Here is a 16,144-nt window from a genome sequence, read left to right on the forward strand (position 1 = left end):
TTAACAGCTTTATTGAGATTTTTTGGCAACAAAAATTGCATATATTTGACTTTTACACCTTGATGTTTTGAGATATCTATAATGTGAAAAGATAACCCCAATTAAACTAATTAACATACCCATTGTCTCTACCTAGTTTCCATTGTGTGTGTGTGTGTGTGTGATGACATTTAAGATCTACCCTCTTTGCAAATTCAAGTATACAATATGGTATTTGTAATTATAGTTTTCATGCTATATATTAGATCTCTAGAACTTATTCATTCTACATAACTGAAACCTTGTACCCTTTGACCAACATCTTTCCATTTCCCATAACCCCTGTACCTTGGTAACCAACATTCAGTTCTCAGCTTCTATGACTTGAGGTCTTAGGGGTTTGGGGAGAGCCTGGGGGTTTTATTGAGGTCGAAGGTGAAGACCTAGGGTCTCTAGAACTCACTGTTCATTGGCAAATTCAGAACATAAGAGAGGCAATTTAAAGAATGAGAAGAGAGAAAAAAAGAAGAAAAATAACAAGAGCCTCAAATAGCCAGTTATCTAAATCAACCAGGATCTCTAAAAAAGGGAGCTTCATGGGGTGGGGTGGAGGCCCACATCCTGGCTCTTTATCTACTCACATGGCTGGGAATATATTTATTTAAGATAGCCTGCCTTGAAGTGGATGCCTTTTTTTTTTCTTCTTAAAGATTGACACCTGAGCTAACATCTGTTGCCAATCTTTTATTTTTCCTTCTTTTCTTCTTCCTCTTCCCAAAGCCCCCAGTATGTAGGTGTATATTCTAGTTGTAGGTCCTTCTGGCTATGCTATGTGGGACGCCACCTCAGCATGGCCTGATGAGCTGTGCTATGTCCATGCCTAAGATCCGAACTGGCGAAACCCCAGGTTTCTGAAGTGGAGAGTGCAAACTTAACCACTAAGCTGTGGGGTGGCCCCTGGATGCTTCTTTAAAATGGATGTGTTGGCAGTCAAAGCTTAAGTCAGGCACTTACATTATAAAAAGAATATGCATATGAAAGATGTATGTATATTTACATATATATCAAATATATGTACAAAAGTATATATGCACACATACACTCATAATGTATTTTCTTTTCTATTTATTCATCATTTGACAGAGATTTAGGTTGTTTCCATATCTTGGGTATTTTGACTAATGCTGCACTGAAAATGAAACTGCAGAAATCTCTTTGAGGTCCTGTTTTAATCCTTTGGATGTATTCAGAAGCGGGATCGCTGTATTATATGGTAGTTTGATATTTAATTTTTTGGGGAACCTCCCTACTGTTTTCCATAGTGGCTGTACCAATGTACATCCCCATCAACAGTGCACAAGCATTCCCTTTTGTCTACATCTTAACCAAAACTTCTTAGCTCTTGTCTTTTTGATGATATTTATTCTAAGTATAAGATGATACCTCCTTATGGTTTTGATTTGCATTTCTCTGATGATTAGTGATGTTGAGCACCTTTTCATGTACCTGTTGGCCACTTGTATGTCTGGAAAAATGTCCATTCCATTCTTCTGGCTATTTTTTAATCAGATTATTTGTTTTTATTGGTATTGAGTCATACGAGTTCTTTATATATTTTGGATATTAACCATTTATCAGGTAGATGGTTTGTAAATATTGTCTCCCACCCCGTAGATTTACTTTTCATTTTATTGATTGTTTCTTTTGCTGTGCAAAAGCTTTTTAGTTTGCTATAGTCCCACTTGTTGATTTTTGCTATTTTGCTTATGCTTTTGATGTATCCAAAAACTTTTTCCAAGACTAATGTCAAGGAGTTTTTCCCTATGTTTTCTTCTAGGAATTTTATGATTTCAGATTTAACATTTAAGATTTTAATAAATTTTGGGTTAATTTTTGCCAGTGATGTAAGATATGGGCGGAATTTCATTTTTCTGAATGTGGTTATCGAGTTTCCATACATCACTTATCAAAGAGATTATCGATTCTCCATTGAGTATTCTTATCTTTGTCAAATATTAGTTGACCATACATTCCTGGTTGTATTTCTGGGCACTTAATTCTGGTCCATTGATGTGTGGCTATTTTAATGCCAGTCCCATACAATTTAGATTATAGTGTATGGTATAGTTTGAAATCATGAAGTGTGATACCTCCAGTTTTGTTCTTCTTTCTCAGAATTGATTTGGTTATTTAGGGTCTTTTGTTGTTCCATATTTATTTTAGAATTATTTCTTCTATTTTTGTGAAAAATGCCATTGGAATTTTTGTAAAGATTACAGTAAATAATAGGTTACTTTGGGTAGCATGGACATTTTAACAATATCACTTCTTTCAATCTGTGAACATGAAATGTCTTTCCATTTGTTGGTTTCTTCTTTAATTTCTCCCATGAAAGTCTTTTAGCTTTCCATGTTCCAGATCTTTCCCCTCTTTGGTCAAATTTATACCTAAGTGTTTTATTGTTTTTTGTGCTATTGTGAATGTGATATTTTTAAATTTCTTTTTCAGGTGTTTTATTGTTAGTGTACAGAAATGCAACTGATTTAAGTATGTTGATTTTGTATCCTTCAAATTTAGTAAGTTTGTTTATTCATTCTAAAAGTATTTTGGTTGAGTCTTTAGAATTTTCTACACATAAGATCATATCATCTCTAAACAGATACAGCATTAGTTTCTCCTTTTCAATTTGGATGCATTTTATTTCTTTTTCTTGCCTAATTGCTCTGCCTAGCATTTCTGGTACTATGTTGAATAGGAGTGGTGAGAGTGGATACACTTGACTTGTTCCCTACCTTGGAGGAAAAGCTTTCAAACTTTCACCATTGAGTATGATGTTAGTAATGGATTTGTTATATATGACCTTTATTATGTTGTGGTATGCTTCATGTATATGCAATTTTTGAGTGTTTTTATCAATGAAAGGATGTTGTATTTTGTCAAATGTCTTTTCTGTATCTATTGAGATGATGATATGATTTTCCTCTTTCATTCTGTTAATGTAGTATATCACATTTGTTGATTTGTGTATTTTGGGCCATCCTTGCATCCCAGAGATAATTCCCATTAAACCATAGTGTATAATCCTTAATGTGCTGTTAAATTCAATTTACGATATTTTTTGCATCTTTATTCATCAAGTATATCGACCTGTAGTTTTCCTTTCTTGTAATCTCATTATCTGGCTTTGATGTCCGGGTAATGTTGGCTTCATAAAATGAATTTAGAGTACACCTTCCTTTTTAATATTTTGGAGATGATATATCATTGTGGTTTTCACTTGCATTTCTCTGATTAATTGAGATGTTGAGCACCATTTCAGATATGTATTAGCTATTTGAATTTCTTCTTTTGAGAAGCATCTATTTATAACTTTGGCCCATTTTTAATTGAATAATTTGTATTTTGGGTGTTGAGGTACATATATTCCTTATATATTTTCAGTATTAACCCCATATTCAATGTATAGTTGGCAAATATTTTTCCTTTCTGTACGTTGCCTTTTTATGTTGATTTTTATTTATTTATTTGTTTGTTTGCTTGTTTATTTTTGAGGAAGATTAGCCCTGAACTAACATCTGCCACTAATCCTCCTATTTTTCCTCAGTCAGATTGACCCTGAGCTAACATCTGTGCCCATCATTCTCTACTTTGTACATGGGATGCCTGCCATAGCATGGCTTGATAAGCTGTGCATAGGTCTGTGCCCAGGATCTAAACCGGTGAACCCGAGGCTGACAAAGCAGAGCAGATGAACTTAACTGCTACACCACTGGGCCAGCCTCTGTTGATTTTGTTTTCTGTGCAGAAGCTTCTAAATTTGATGTAATCACACATATATTTTTATTTTCATTGCTTTTCTTTTTCATGTCATATCCAAAACAATTATTGTCAAGGCCAACATCAAGAAAGTTTTTCCCTGTATTTTCTCAAGAATTTTATGGTTTTAGTTCTTACATTAAAGTATTAATCCATTTTGAGTTGATTTTTTGTACGTTGTAAGGTAGGCATCCAGTTTCCATCTTTCCCTCTAGATATGCAGTTTTAACGACCCCCTTTGTTGAAGAGACTATCCTTTTCACATTATGTGTTCTTGTTTCCTTGTTGAACATCAGTGGACCATACCTGCATGGGTTTATTTCTGGGTTCTATATTCTGTTCCAAGATGCTTGGCTATTAGGGGTCTTTTGTGGTTCCATATGAATTTTAGAATACTTTTCTATCTATTTCTGTGAAACACATTGGGATTTTACAGAGATTACATTGAATCTGTAGATCACTTTGGGTATTAATACATTTTAACAGTATTAGTACTTCTGACACATGAGTATAGGATGTCTTTCCGTTTATGTGTGTCCTTTTAAATTTTCATCAATGTTTTATAATTTCAATGTAGAAGACTTCCATCTCTTTATGTAGGTCAATTCCTAAGTATTTATTATTTTTATTTCTAACATGGATTCTGTTCTTAATTTCCATTTCAGGTACTTCCTTGTTTTTCTATTGTAATGCCATTGCTTTTTATACATTGAATTTGTATCAACTTTACTGAATTTATTAGTTCTAATGGTTTTTTTGTACAGTCTTTGGGTTTTCTAAGTATATAATCATGTCATCTGGAAACAGAGGTAATTTTACCTCTTCTCTTCCAACTTGGTTGCCTTTTATTTTCTTTACTTGCCTAAGTGCTCTGGCTAGAACTTTCAGTACTCTGTTTAGCAGAAGTGGTGAGAGTGGGCATCTTTGTCTTGTTCTGGATTGTAAAAGAAAAGCTGTCAGTTTTTCATCATAGAGAATGGTAGCTGTGGATTTTTTATATAAAACCTTATTTTATTGAGTTCTGTTCCTCCTATACTTATTTTGTTAAAGAGTTTTTATCACAAAAAGGTGTGGAATTTTGTCAAACACTTTTTCTACATCTAGTGAGATAATCATGTGATTTTTGTCTTTCATTCTGTTAATATGGTGTAAGACTTTTACTAATTTTCATATGTTTAACCATCCTTGCATCACAGGTATAAATCTCAGATGGCTGTGGTGAATGATTCTCTTAAGGTGCTATTGAATTTAGTTTGATAGTGTTTTATTGAGGACTTTTGCATCAATGCTCATCGGGGAAATTGGCATAAAGTTTTCTTTTCTTGTGTTGTCTTTATCTGATTTTAGCATCAGCAATGCTGGTCTCAAAAAACTTTGGAAGTATTCTCTCTTCTTCTACTTTTTGGAAGAGTGTAAAAAGTTTTGGTATTTGTGGTTATTTGAATGTTTGGTAGAATTCATCCGTAAAGCTTTCTGGTCCTGGACCTGTTTTTGTAAGAAAGTTCTTGATTCAATCTTCTTGTTTGTTATTGGTCTGTTCACACTTTCTGTTTCTTATTGATTCAATCTTGGTAGGATGTTTCTAAGAATTTATCCATTTCTTTGGGTTATTGTTTATGATAGTCCCTTATGATCTTTTATATTCCTGTGTCATCCATTGAACTATCACCTCCTTCATTTCTGATTTTATTTGTGAGTCCTTTTTGATTCTTAGTCTAGGTGAGGCTTTATTGATTTTGTTTATCTGTTTAAGAAAACAAATCTTATTTTCATTGATTTTACTATTATTTTTCTTTCCACTATTTCATTTATTTCTGCTCTAATATTTCCTACTTCCTTTCTCATGCTATTTTTTGGTTCAGATAGTTAATAAGTATTCCATTACTGTTGGTGCAAATTTCTCTATATGTCTGCTAGGTCTATTTAATCTATTGTGTTAAGTCAGCTGCTTCCTTATTGATGTTGTGCCTGGATGTTCGATCTAGTATTGAAGTGGGAGTATTGAAGTGCCCTACTATTATTGTATTGCTCCATCTTTCTCCCTTCAGTTATGTTAATATTTTCTTTATATATTTTGGTGCTCTGATGTTGTGTGCATATATTTTTATAATTGTTATGTTCTCTTGATGAATTCACCCTTTTATCATTATATAATGTCCTTCATTTCCTTTGACCATTTTTGACTTAAAGACTATTTTTTCTGACATAAGTATAGCCACACCTGCTCACTTTTATTTATTGTTAACATTGAGTAGTATTGTGTGTATGTGTATGTGTGTGAGTATATACATATACATAAGGCATCTTATTTATCCATTCATCTGTAGAAGGGCACTTGATTTGCTTCTACATCTTGCCTATTGTGAATAATGCTGCAATGAATATAGGAGTGAATAAACCTCTTTGGATCATTGATTTCAAGTTCTTGGATAAATACCAAGTCATGGGATAGCTGGATCATATGGTATTTCTGTTTTTATTTTTTTGAGAAGTCTCCAAACTGTTTTCCAAAGTGGCAGCACCAGTTTGCACTCTGATCAGCAGTGCATGAGGGTTCCCTTTTCTCCACATCCTCTCCAACGTTTGTTGTTTTTTGTCTTGCTAACTGTAGCCATTCTGACCAGTGTAAGGTGATATCTAATTACAGTTTTGATTTGCATTTCCCAAATAATTAGTGATTTTGAACATGCTTTCATGTTTTGTTGGCCATCTGTGTATCTTTTTTGGAAAAATGTCTGTTCCTATCCTCTGCCAATTTTTTTGATTGTTTTTTTGCTGTTGTTGAATTGTATGAGTTCTTTGTATATTGTGGGGATCAACCAATGTTGATAAATGATTTGCAAATATTTTCTCCCAGTTTTGGGGTTATCTTTTTGCTTTCTTCGTTGTCTCCTTTGCTTTGCAAAAGATTTTTAGTCTGATGTAGTCCTATTTGTTAACTTTTTCTTTTGTTTCCCTTGCCTGAGTAGACATGGTATTTGAAAATATGCTGCTAAGACCGATGTCAAATAGTGTACTCCCTATATTTTATTCCAGGAGTTTTGTGGTTTCAGATCTTACATTCAAGTCTTTGAACTATTTTTAGTTAATTTTGTGTATGGTGAAAGATAGAGGTCTATTTTCATTCTTTGCATGTGGCTGTCCAATTTTCCCATTATCATTTATTGAAGAGACTTTCCTTTCTCCATTGGAAGTTCTTGGCTCCTTTGTGGAAGATTAACTGTCCATAGATGTATGATTTTATTTATAGGCTTTTAATTCTGTCCCATTGATTTGTGTCTGTTTTTGTGCCAGTACTATGCTGTTTTGATTACCATAGGTGTGTATCATATTTTAAAATGAGGGATTGTGATGGCCCCAGCTGTGTTCTTTTTTCTCAGGACTCCTCTGGTTATTTGCGGTCTTTTGCTGTTCCATATAAATTTTAGGATTCTTTGTTCTATTTCTGTGAAAAACGTTTTTGGAACTTTGATAAAGATTTCATTGAATCTGGAAATTGCTTTAGGAAGTATGGACATTTTAACTGTGTTAATACTTCCAATCCAAAAGCATTGAATGTCTTTACATTTCTTTTTGTTGTCTTCAATTTTCTTCAACAATGTTTTATAGTTTTCAGTGCACAGATTTTTCAACTCTTTGCTTAAGTTTATTCCTAGGTATTTTATTCTTTTTGTTGCAATTGTAAGTGGGATTGTATTCTTAATTTCTCTTTCTGCTACTTCTTTGTTAATGTATAGAAACACAACTGATTTTTGTATGTTGATTTTTGTATCCTGCTACTTGACCATACTCATTTATTATTTCTAAAAGTTTTTTAGTGGATTCTTTAGGGTTTTCTGTCTATAAAATCATATCATCTGCAAATAGTGACAGTTTCACTTCTTCCTTTCCAATTTGATCCCTTTTATTTCTTTTTCTTGCCTGATTGCTCTAAGACTTCCAGTACTATGTTAAATAAGAGTAGTGAAAGTGCACATCCTAGGCTGGTTCCTGTTCTTAGAGGGATAAATTTCAGGTTTTCTCCATTGAGAATGATATTAGCTGTGGGTTTGTGGTATATGGCCTTTATTATGTTGAAGTGCTTACCTTCTATGCCAATTTTATTCAGAGTTTTTATGATCAATGGATGCTAAATCTTGTGAGATGCTTTCTCTGCATCTGTTGAGATGATCATGTGATTTTTATTCTTCATTTTGTTAACATGGTGTATCATGTTGATTGGTTTGTGGATGTTAAACCATCCCAGCATCCCTGAAATAAATCCGACCTGATCATATTGTATGACCTTTTTAATGTATTATTGTATTTGATTTGCTAGTATTTTGTTGAGTATTTTTGCATTGATGTTCATCAGTGATATTGGCCTGTAATTTTCATTTTTTTGTGTTGTCCTTGCCTGGTTCTGGTATAAGGCTTATGTTGACTTCTTAGAAAGAGTTAGGAAGCTTCCTTTCCTCTTTAACCTATTGGATGAGTTTGCAAAGGAGAGGTATTAAGTATTCTTTGAATGTTTGGCAGAATTTGCCAGGGAAGCCATCTGGTCCTGGATGTGTATTTTTTGGGAGGTTTTGGATTACTATTTTGATCTCCTTACTGGTGATTTGTCTATTCAAATTCTCTATTTCTTTTTGATTCAGTTTTTGAAGGTTGTATGACTCTGAGAATTTATCTATTTCTTCTAGATTATCCAATTTGTTGACATATAGCTTTTCATAGTATTCTCTTATAATTTTTTGTATTTCTGAGGTGCTCATTGTAATTTCTCCTCTTTCATATCTAATTTTATTTGTAAAGTATTCTCTCTTTTTTTCTCGGTGAGCCTAGATAAAGGTATTTCAATTTTGTCTGTGTTTTCAAAGAATCAGCTCTTGATTTCATTGATTTTTTCTGTTTTTTTTTAGTCTGTTTCATTTATTTTGCTCTGATTTTTAAAATTTCCTTCCTTCTACTCATTTTGGGCATTGTTGTTCTTTTTCCACTTCCTTTAGGTGCACTGTTAGATTGTTTATTTTGGGATCTTTCTTCTTTGTTGAGGCAAGCCTGTATTACTATAAACTTCGCTCTTGAGAACTGCTTCTGCTGTATCCCACAGACTTTGGCAGGTCGTATTTTCATTTTCATTTGTCTCCAGGTATTTCTTGGTTTCTCCTTTGATTTCTTCATTGACCTGATCATTGTTCAGTAGCATTTTGTTTAATATCCACATATTTGCAGCTTTTCTGATTTTCTTCCTGTATTTGATTTCTAGTTTCTTAGCTTAGTGGTCAGAAAAGATGCTTGGTATTATTTCAATCTTCTTAAATTTATTGAGACTTGTTTTGGGGTCTAATAAGTGATCAGTCTTGGAGAATGTTCCATGTGCATTTGAAAAGAACATGTATTCTTTGGTTTGGGGATGGAATGTTTATATATATCTACTAAGTCCATCTGGTCTAATGTGTCTTTTAAGACCAATGTTTCCTTATTGATCTTGTTTGGATGATCTATCCATTGGTGTAAATGGAGCGTTAAAGTCTTCTGCTATTATTGTGTTACTATTTCTCCTTTTATGTCTGTTAATAATTGCTTTATATATTTAGGTGCTCCTATGTTGGGTGCATAGATATTTACAAGTGTTATGTCCTCTTGTTGGATTGTTCCCTTTATCATTATGTAGTGCCCTTCTCTGTCTCTTGTTACAGTTTTTGTTTTAAAATCTATTTTTTCTGATATATGTATTGCTACCTCTGCTTTCTTTTCTTTGCCATTTGCATGGAGTATCTTTTCCCATCCCTTCAGTTTCAGTTTGTGAGTGTCTTTAGGTCTGAGATGTGTCTCTTGCATGAGGCATAAATATGCATCTTGATTTTTATCCAACGGACCATCCTATGCCTTCTGATTGGAACATTAAGTCCATCAATATTTAAGGTAGTTATTGATAAATATGTACTTATTGACATTTTGTGGTTTTTTTCTATGTGTTTTACTAGTACTTCTTTGTTTCTTTCTTCTTCCCTTGCTCTCTTCTCTTGTGGTTTGATGGCTTTCTTTAGTATTATGTTTGAGTTCCTTTCTCTTAATTACTTGCCTATTTATTACAAGTTTCTGGCTTGGGATTACCATGAGGTTCATATATAATAGTTTACGTATACAGCAATCTATTTTAAGTTGATGGTCGCTTTAGTTTGACTTCTTTCTAAAAGCTCTATTCTTTTACTCCTCTCCTCCCAGATTTTATGTTTCGATATCATATCTAACCTCTTTGTGTGTGTGTGTGTGTTATCCACTACTCTCTTATCATTGAAATAGGTAATTCTAGTACTTTTGTCTTTTGACCTTCATAGGTGTTGATCTGCAAACTTTACCTTATTTTTGCCTTTATCAGTGATTTTATTGCCTTTTTGTTTCTGATAATTTTCTTATTCCTATTTGTAGTCTTCTCTTTCCCACTTAAATAAGGCCCTTTAACATTTCTTGTCAAACTGGTTTCTTGGTGATAGACTCCTTTAATTTTCTCTTGTCTAGGAATCTCTTTATGTCTCCTTCCATTCTGAATGTTAACTTTGCCAGGTAGAGTACTCTTGGCTGTTGACTTTTTCCTTTAAGCACTTTAAATATATTTTGCTACTCCCTTCTGTCCTGTAAAGTTTCTACTGAGAAGTTAACTGATAGCTTTATGGGCTTTTTTGTATGTCACCTGTTGCCTTTCTCTTGCAGCTTTTACGATTCTCTCTTTATCTTTAATTTTGGACATTTTAATTGTAATCTGTCTTGGTGTGGGCCTCTTTGGGTTTATCTTGTTTGGTACGCTCTGTGCTTCCTGTACTTGCATGTCTGTTTCCTTCATTTGGTTAGGAAAGTTTTCAGCCGTGATATCTTCAAATAGATTTTCTGCCTATTTGTCTCTCTCTTCTCCTTCTAGGACACCTATAATACAAATGTTTCTGTGCTTGATGTTGTCCAAGAGGTCCCTTAGATTGTTCTCATACTTTTTAATTCCTTTTCTTTTATCTGTCCAGCTTGGGTGATTTCCTCTAGTCTTTCATCCAGCTCACTGATCCATTCTTCTGTATCATCTACTCTGCTATTGAGTGCCTCTATTGAATTTTTCATTTCCAATATTATATTCTTCATTTCTGATTGGTTCTTATTTATATTTTCCAATTCTTTGTTGATGTTCTCACTGTGTTCATCCATTCTTCTCCCAAGATCAGTGAGCATCCTTATGATTTTTGAACTCTTTGTGAGGTAGATTGTTATTCACTTACTTCTTTCCTGGAGTTTTGCCCTGTTCCCTTGCTTGGAATATTTTCCTTTGCCTCCTCATTTTGCCTCTTTCTATGCACTTATATCTGTGTAGCAGGTGAGTCAGCTATGTCTCCTGATCTTGGAGAATTGACCTTATGTGGGAGACACCTATTGAGGCCCAGCCATGTGCTACCCTCTTGTCACCACTTCTAGATGTTCCATGAGTAACTCCTGTGTGGGCTACATGTGTCCTTCTGCTGTGGCTGGGTTACTCCTGCTGCAAGTGCCCAGGCAGGCTAGGCTATCCCCTGGTCAGCTGGTTGTAATGCTCAGCTGCATATTGCTGTTATGGACCCTTCAGTCAATTTATTTGGTTTGGTTTGCCCCAACAGTTGGCTGCAATGTCGAATAGCACATTTGTGGTCCAGTTTTTCTGTTAAATGTGTGGTGTCCCATCATGGTTGGTTGATAGGTTCAGAAGCTTACAATTGCTCTAGGCCTCTGGCCTGCAATGTTATTGTCAGCTGTCTCAGGATTACAGCTGAGTGCCACTGACCCCAGGCATGGGAGTACCCAATTCTTTCAGGCTTTCTAAAGTGGGGGCAGATCCCTTATGTGGCTGTTTGAGATGCACAGGTCTACAGCCTCTGATAAACCCCATGGCCCATGGATCCAAACCCACCATCAACACAGTCCTGGCCTGTCCATACATCCTGAGTCTCTGGAGTGGACCCAGTTGCCCCACTGCAGAGGCCCCCACACACTCCACCAATGCCCCACACACTCCACAATCTCCTCATGCCTACCCAACCCCACAGAGAAGAGCCACTCATTTGCCTGCAGAGGATCCAGGCACTCAGTCTATCCAGGTCAAAAATTTGCCCTAGGGCTTGCTGTTGAGTGGAGCCAGGCCCTTGGTTGGGCTGCCTGCCCCAGCTCAGATGGATTAAATGAACTCTCCAGTGGGTGGGGCAGACCCTGGGCTAACAGGCCAAGTGAAGAACTCCAATGGCGTCTGCCAGTATCTTTGCCAGCATGCCTGTACTAGGTCACAATATTGGCTGCTGTCAATGTCTCAGTCCTTTGGGAAGTCTCTTTTCACCAAAGAGCAATAGATCTTTCTTTCTGGTGATTTTAGGTTATTTTCTGAAATGGGTCAGTTTTTGTGTGGACCCTTTAAGAGGTGACTTTTATCTGCTTATGTCTGATAGCTGTTCTAGAGGTATTCCCTGTTGTAGTTAATAGCCAGCAAAGCCAGATATTATGACACTTGTCACAGTTGTGTTGAGTCTGAAGAATGCTTATAGCAGTAATGTTCCTCTACTCAGTTTCCCCACTCCTCCAGGAAAGGCTGCTTACCTTCAGATTGCTCCTGCCTGGCTGTGAAGCTCCATGGACCACAAAAGTGGCTTTTTTCTCTCCAAACAGGAATTTCTGTCTCTTTTGCCTCTGTCAGGATTGTCCCTTGATGCAGAGGTTCTCTTTAGCCAGTTTGTGTTCTCTCTCAGTGGTAATTGTTCCAAAAATAGTTGTAACTTGGTTGTGTTAATGGGAGGAGGTGAGTTCAGAGTCTGCCTATGCCACCATCTTAACACCAACCTCTCTTTGCTCTTTCTGAGTCAGCAGAAAGTACCAGATTCAAATAATTAGTGGGGATATTAATAATGGGAAGGCTATTCATGAGTGGAAGTAGGGGGTACTGTGTACCTCTGCTCAATTTTGCTGTGAACCTAAAACTCCTCAAAAAATAAAGTCTATTAAAAATAGATGTCAATAGAGAATATAGAGTTGAATGCTAAACAAAAAACACCTACTCACTTAGCTCAAAAGAATAGAGGAGAGAAAGAAAATAATTTATAAAGGGGACAAAGGAAGGAGTAAATTACAATAAGATGAACTTAACTCCAAAAATGTACAATTGCATTAAATGCAAATACTCTGGATATAAAAGACAGAAGTTGTCAGAATAGACATAATAATCTTCAGCAAATGAAAGTAATGAACTAATGATACTCACCTAAACACCATGAATCTCAAAAATAGAGAGACCATACACAAATGGGTAAATGCTGTGGTTCAATTTATGTGAAAAGTTCTTGAATAGGCAAAAGTGAAATAGAGTGAAACAAATCAAAATAGTGGTTGCATCTGGGGGTACTTACTGAAAGGGGCATGACAGGACTTTCTGAGTTAATGAAAGTATTCTGGATCTCGAATTTGTTAATGGTTACATGAGTATATACATTTATCAAACTCATCAAACCATATATTAAAAGCTATGCATTTCATTGTATGTAAAATTTTTCTCAGAAAAAGAATTCTATTAAAGAAAAACTTATCAATATCTCTACATCCCAATAAAAATTGCTGATCAATCTATTGATCATTTCTATAGAAAAAAACAGAACTGCAATTGTCATTAAGAATTTCATTCTCATAAGTGGAAAACGTATGAATATTTTATTGAAAATTAGTACACAATAGTGACTTTGAATAGTTCCATTGGACTTCACCAAAATGAAAACTTTTGTACTGAAAATTATGTCACCAACAAAGTGAAGAGCCAACCCACAGATTGGAAGAGAATACTTGCTAATCATGTGTCTGAAAGGAACTTGTTTCTAGAATATATAAAGAACTCCTATCACTTAATAATAAAAAGACAATAATCCAATTAAAAGTTGGAAAAACATCTGAATAAAGAGATCTTCACAGAATAAATACAAATGGTCAAAAGCACATGAAAAGGTGGCCAACATCTTCAGTCATTAGGAAATGTAAACCTAAGCCATACTGAGATACCATTTCATATCCACTATGCTGTCAGAATCAAAAGACAGACAACAGTAAGTGTTGGTGAGGATGTGGAGTAATTGGAGTTCTTGTACAATGCTGGTGGTAATATAAAATGCTGCAATCACTTCAGAAAACAGTTTGGCATTTCCTTAAAAGATTAAAGATATAATTACCAATAACCCAGCATTTTCACTCTTAGGTGTCTATCCAAGAGAAATGAAAATACATATTCCACAAAAACTTATACATCAATGTTCATAGAAGCATTATTCATAGTAGCCAAAATGGTGAAACAACTCACATGTGAATTAACTGCTGAATGCATAAATGATATACATAAAGTGAAATATTATTATTAATAAAAATGAAATAAATACTGATACTTGCCACAACATGGATGAAAATCTAAGAACATGATGCTCAGTGAAAGAAGCAGGTTATAAAAGACAACATACTGTATGAATCCTTTCATATGAAATGTCCAGAAAAGCCATAGTGAAAATCCATAGTGAAAGAAAGCAGATTACTGCTTGACTAGGGTTGCTGGTGATGGTGGTAGATAATGAAGAGTGACCGCTAGTCGCTATGAGATTTCTTTCTTGAGTGACAAAGATGTTGTAAAGTTAGATAGTGTTGGTGGTTGCACAGATATACATACTAAAAACCACTAAGTTATACACTTTAAATGAACAAACTGTATAGGATGTGAATTATATCTCAACAAAGCTGTTAAAAATAGATAAACACTAAACCTAGAGATCATTAAAAATTTATTTTCCAGGAATGTACATTGTGTAAATATGTTATTAAAAAGTTAGTATATAACAGTGACTTTGAATCCCTGATTATCATGATTAAAATTTCAATTGATCAACATTGTATTTGACAATTTAATGTATATAATTCATACAGAATGACTGCTTGTAAATTTTATTATTGGGAATATTATTTCTCATGTAGCAAGAGAAAAGCCCACCTGTTTTTAATCTGTAAAATGGTACCATATGAACTTCACCTTTGACATCTTCTTCAGCAGCCAAGTTCAGAGCACAATGCTGCCCATCAAGGGCAAACGTCCTACAGGTTACTAGAGTTCCAGGTGACCAAGGTGACTCAGGGTGAGAAAACATGAGAACTTGGACCTTCAAATTATCTTAACCTTTGGACGGCAGAGTGATTCCCTTATCCATGCTCCAAAATAATAGCATACCTTTGAGTGGATAATACACAGTAACTTCACCTGAAACAAGATCCTCAAAAGATTCATATTTTTGTTTCTCAATATCAAAGGCCACAACCCTTATTACCTAGACCAATAAATAGACTCAAATATCAACGTGACACAAGTAAAGCTCTGAATGTGAAAGGAAACAGCCTGTACCCCCAATGTATTTGCAGGACTTCACAAATCTAAAATTGTGGGAGCTAGGAGAACAGTTTTGAGGAATGGATCTTGAAAGTGTCAGATTTGAGTGGCAGGAGGAATCTAATTCTGGATAAAGATATTCTGGATATTGAATAAGGACTTGGTATTCAATATTTTGGCAATCTCCATGGGCAGCCATCTCCTTGGAGCTTGGATAGGATTATGGATTATAACAAATTACATGGAGGTGCATGAGCTTCCTGGGAGAGAGGAGAGGCTGACAAGGGATCAGTTTGCCAGATGAACTGTGTTGTTGAGGATAGGAGAATACCCAGACCTCTTGAGAATTATTCGATATAATATCTGACCTTGCACTGATAGAAGAAACTTAAAATACTATCATAATCCTCCAGTTAAACTGGAGGCTTATGAAGGCCACATGATAAATTGAGTTTTGGTACAAGACTGCCTCAGAGTAGGTTTGATGTGTCAATGAATATATGCTGTGATTATTTCCCCATTCCTCAAATATTTAATTGTAATGTATGTATACATAACACCTGGAAGAAACCTCTTGTTGATTCTTCTATAATAAGAGCTCCTATGTCAAAGACAAAATAGGAAATCAGAAATGAAACCATATTTTGCAAGGAATTTCAAAGATAAAAGTAACCACAAAAGATTTGAAGGATTGAAGTTTTGCATAATATCACCATTTAATTAATTTGTCTCACCCATGTAAAAAGTAGATGGATTATAGCATATGACTTATATGACTTTGGACTGTTATAATATCATTTAGGTAGTATTCCCAGTGGAAGATTCAGTGAATGATGTCTTAACCTTATTGGAGTATCAGATCCTCTAGTACTTGGTTTGTAGCTCTTCGCCAACACAATGACAGAGTAGAAGAAAATAAATTCACCTTATGAGGCAAGGACAATAGAACCTTGCCTGAGG

Source organism: Equus przewalskii, chromosome 11 (assembly GCF_037783145.1).
Source record: "Equus przewalskii isolate Varuska chromosome 11, EquPr2, whole genome shotgun sequence".
NCBI lineage: Eukaryota > Metazoa > Chordata > Mammalia > Perissodactyla > Equidae > Equus > Equus przewalskii.